The sequence below is a fragment of the Bufo gargarizans genome, chromosome 4 (assembly GCF_014858855.1).
Source record: "Bufo gargarizans isolate SCDJY-AF-19 chromosome 4, ASM1485885v1, whole genome shotgun sequence".
In the NCBI taxonomy this organism is placed as follows: Eukaryota; Metazoa; Chordata; class Amphibia; order Anura; family Bufonidae; genus Bufo; species Bufo gargarizans.
This window is the reverse complement of record NC_058083.1, coordinates 19019535-19024621: the sequence shown is the minus strand read 5'-3', so window position 1 is coordinate 19024621 and position 5087 is coordinate 19019535. Positions and strand designations below refer to the sequence as shown.

Genomic DNA, 5087 nt, shown 5'->3' with positions numbered 1-5087 from the left:
AGAAGAGAGAACTACAACTCCCAGCATGTCCAGATTATTATAGGACATAATCCAGTTGTGCTAGGTGAGAGCTTTAAATGGAAATAACTATAACCCCCAGTATGGCCAGACTTGTTATGTATACATTACAGAGAGGAAGTATGAGTGAACTACAACTCCCAGCATTATCAGACTGTACTAGGGCATAAGTTGAAATTGCATGGACAGGACAGAACTACAACTCCCAGCTTTTATAGGATGTTATATGGGTTATCCGTGGACACCACTAACCTCACCTCCAGCAGGCACTATACAGAAGCTCCGCCCCCTCACAGCCACATCCACACAGGGCTTTCACCAGTCCTCTGCACTGGTCACATGATGATGACATCACCAAAGGTCCTTCAGACTTCTGCTGCTCTGCTATTCCTTGGCTTCATGCACTGATTACATGGTTGATGACATCACCAAAGGTCCCTCTTTAGACTAACTTTGTAGCCACCTGCTTCTGTTTAGTTGTGGATAGGGTCAACATACGCAATACAAATCACAGCCAGAAAATTTGTGTAAGTTGATTGTGATTTTTATTCAGAAAAAACATGAAATGCGGGACCATGATCAACGGAGAACAAGAAAAATTAATCAAGGACAGAGAGGCGGAGACACCACCAGCCACCAAGCTTCAACAATGACGACTCGCTCACAGGTAGATATACCACCTACCACAATGCATTCACTGGTGATCAACATTTCTTCTGCCTCACTAAGTACAGCTGAATTGGAACTTTTACAGAAAGGGTTATCCTTCTATCCTTCTTACAACCTGGACACTTTTCAGCTTGACTTAGACCTACAACGCTTCTATAGAAATGTCCAAATTTGTTCCCACAAGGCCACAACCACAGAAGAACCTACTACCAAAATATAAATTGCTGAATTAGGTCTATGCAAAAAGAGCACGTATTCTCCTCCTAAGACCTATCCCACGATAGAAACATTTATTGAACTGGTACAAAAGGATGTGGATACCTTTAAAAGGGATATCCATAGGGGCAAATATAAATACAAGAATAATATCAACACAGAGCGACAAGCGCTCCAAACACTTAAAAGATCCAAACAACTAGTTTTAAAACCAGCGGAAAAGGGGGTGCCCTGGTTGTAATGGATAAGTCTAAATACATTGCAGAAATCAATCGTCAATTACTGGACACATCTGTATACAAGAAACTTAGTAATAATCCTGCCCAGGGGCGTAACTATGGGGGAAGCAGGGGAAGTGGCTGCTTTGGGGCCCTGACCCTAAAAGGGGCCCATCCAGGAAGAGGAGGACTAAAAGATTTTGTCAGGGACCCCTCAACAGAGTATAGACAGTGTAGAAAACGGCTGCTGGGCCTGGTCTGAGAGAGCGATCTTTACTAGCCACAGGAATGGGGGCGGCATGAAAGGAAGGGGTTGTAAAGAAATTACTGGGGGAGGGGGGCCCCATTCAAAAATATGCTGTGAGGCCCAGTCATTTCTAGCTACGCCACTGATCCTGCACCATCCATTACCAAGACGATACAGGACACCCTCCAGCATTATCATGCACACAACATCATAGACACAAAAAACGTAAATTTGTTGACCAAATCCCAGTTTTTTACATCCTACCAAAAATCCACAAGGATTTAATGACTCCCCCGGGTTGCCCAATAGTGTCTTCTACGGAATCATTACTATCCCCACTCTCCATACTTTTAGAAAAAATTCTGACACTGCTGGTTAAAAAAACTAAATAATTTTTACTGGACACCACGGCATTCTTTGATATCATCAAAAACCTAGGACCACTCCCACGGGAAAGCATCCTTGTCACATGGGACGTTACTAGTCTATATACGTCTATCCAACATCACAAAGGGATCACAGCAATACACACATTACTGATGAATACGCACCAGGACACTGATATCATTTCTCTGTGCATTGATTTATTGAACATCGTCCTTTACAACAATTACTTTATGTTTCAGGACACCTTCTATATGCAGATACAAGGGACAGCCATGGGGTCTAATGTGGTCACCCCCTATGCTAATTGTTATATGGCAGATCTTAAAGAGTCTCATATATATAAAAACGAGTTATTCAGGAAACACAGTCTAATATGGAAATGCTTTATAAATTATGTGTTCTGCATATGGCAAGGGTCCCTTGACAGCTTAATGTTATTCCATGAATACTTAAATAACATCTATCCGGAACTCTACTTTACGATACATTATGACAGTTCGGCAATTAGCTTCTTGGACACAATGGTACACAAGGACCAATCAGGACATCTAACCACTGATCTTTACCGCACAACAACTGACAGAAATAACCTACTACATTTCAGCAGTTTTCACCCCTCTACCACAAAAAAGGCACTTCCAGGTTCCCAATTAAAACGTGTCCAAACCATAGTCACAGATCCCACAATTAGAACCAAAAGAGAAACTGAGATGAAAGAAAGATTCCAGGAAAGGGGTTACCCTATACACACATTAAAGATTTGTATAAAAACAAAAACAAGAAACCGAACCAGAAACGTATTCCTTTTGTTCACAAATTTCATCCTAGTACTAGAAAAGTAGTTAACATAGGTCACTCCTTAAAAAGGCATTTCCGGAAGTGGACGAATTCAATAATCCCATTCTTGCATGCAATCAAAGACCAAAAAATCTCAGGGACTTCCTAGTAAGGGCAGACATTGGACCATCCAGACCCCCTTCCAAACAGTTAATTCTTCAGACACAAAAGACGGGCACTTTCCCCTGCCTACACTGCGCACAGTGCTCAAAGGTACAGAGAGGATCCACCATCTCACACCCGCAAACCCATAAAGATCCAAGGTTTCTTCACCTGTGAATCAGATCATGTAGTTTATACCATAAAATGCCCTTGTGGTCTTATGTATGTAGAGGAAACAACTCAAACAATAAGAGACAGAATCTGTCAACAAAAATCTACTATCCGTCGACAAAACCTATTATTACCCCTCCCACACCACTTCAAAGAGGCACAACACAATATTTCGCAACTCAAATTCCAAATAATAGAACAGATCCAAATACCAAGGAGAGGTGGAGACCGATCCAAAATGCTCAGTACAGGGAGGCTTTCTGGATCCACATGCTACAAACACTTACTCCGAAAGGACTTAATAGGTTTCAAATAAAATCTCAAATCATTATAATTTCTCACCAGACATATATATATATATTCCCCCCCCCCCCTCCACACACGAGATAAGATTATAGTGCGTCCCAAGGATTCAATATAATAATAATCAAAGTTTAAAAAATAAATAAATAAGTCTACTGGGTTTCTTGAGATTGCTTTGGATTCTAAAATAACTAATAATAGTGTAAAAAACTAATGTAATAGGCTTCTATAAAATAAAAGGATGTATCTAATGATGTATAATTCATTTATTACTGACTGTATATTATGGAATATTGTTTCTGACTAATGTATCCTTCTAAATTCCTTTTAGGCTCCATGAAACTAGAAATTACTACCAGGTGATGCGAAGGGTATCCTTTTTCTATGTTATCCCCTTCTTGTCGCCTCTTTCCAATCTCTTTGTGTTTTCTCTTCTATCTCCTGTATACCAAACTATCTGAACTGTGCTCGATTGGTCTTCCCTGTCTCTGCTGAATCAACTCTGTGCTCTGCTTCCTGCCTTTAGAACACACTACCGCTCTGACAGTGCGTTCCACACGCTCTTCCTTCTGGCCATTGGAGCGCACCTCACAGCGTGCCCTTCGCCCACCCACTGCTGCACGCCGGTCCCGCAGTCTTTTTTTAGAGCGGGAGCTCGGCAACCTCCTTACACCATCCACTACAGACGGCCTCTATGCCGTGTACTTCTCCTGAATCTTCTACCCTCCAGCGGCACAGTTAGAGATATTGACCATAGCACATCTTTATGACTACTGAAAACAGAGGTCCTAAAAACCAGTTTGAAGGCTATGTGAATGTAATTGCAATACCCCTTGAATGTATTTAATGACATTATCATACTTATGTACAAAGCAACAACCTTTTACCACAAGGGACAACTAGTTGCTGAGGAAATCTTATGTATTTTATTACCTTAACAATTGTACCTAGATGACATGCTGTTGTTTTCCTCTCGTTTTATTCCTCCAGGCATGGCCGAAAAATACTATTATACGACGGCATATCTTGAATGTATATATATTTTCCATAGTGACTCTTTACGCTATATATCTGCATCACTTTTGATGTATGTCAACACAAACCTCACTTTGATTATATTCCATTGTACAATTGTAGTGCCTGACGAAGGCTGAATTGTCGTCTGAAAACGTTTGCACAAGGAAAGCCGCATTTCACGTTTTTTCTGAATAAAAATCACAATCAACTTACACAAATTTTCTGGCTGTGATTTGTATCACCAAAGGTCCTTCACCACTTCTTACATTCTCTTTTCACAGGTAGCTATACAACTGTATTATCCTCCACTGTGGGCCCCCTTCCCCCAGGGGCCCCATAGCAGCTGCGTGGTCTGCCTCTATCGGAGGTACGCCACTGGTAGCTGCTATCGTAGCCCCTTGGCCCTGGCCAAGCTGAGGGAGTATGGAGAACATCCTTATGCCTCATTCACACATCAGTGTTCGGTCAGTGATTTCCATCAGTGATATTCAGCCAAAACCAGGTGCGGCTCTAAACACAGAAGTGGTGCAGATCTTTCCCTTATAACTCATGTCTGTGGAGGCTCCAATCCAGGTTTTGGCTCACAATCACTGATGGAAATCACTGACTGAACACTCACAGTGTGAATGAGGCTTTACAGCTACCTAGCACAGATCAGAGTAAACTGTGGTTAGAGAGAAAGTCTACTGGAGATAGAAATAGCATTATCTTATAGACTCCACAGCACCAGTGACCGGGAGAAGCCTAAAAGCACCTGGACACATTCGGACAACTAGGCGCAAGGTTGTCCATTACCACAAAGCAGTAATCAAAGCAAAAGGTGGCTACTTTGAAGAACCTAGAATATGACATATTTTAAGTTGTTTCACACTTTTTTGTTATGTATATAATTCTACATGTGT

The 5087-nt window shown here is 41.5% G+C and overlaps 1 long non-coding RNA gene across 1 annotated transcript; it reads left to right on the top strand.

Moving 5' to 3' along the window:
- The first annotated feature begins 568 nt into the window (after positions 1-568).
- On the top strand, positions 569-4337 carry LOC122933997. Its single transcript, XR_006388622.1, has 3 exons — positions 569-685; positions 3500-3527; positions 4159-4337. It is a non-coding gene; the product is annotated as an uncharacterized LOC122933997 (long non-coding RNA).
- Positions 4338-5087: the final 750 nt, after the last annotated feature.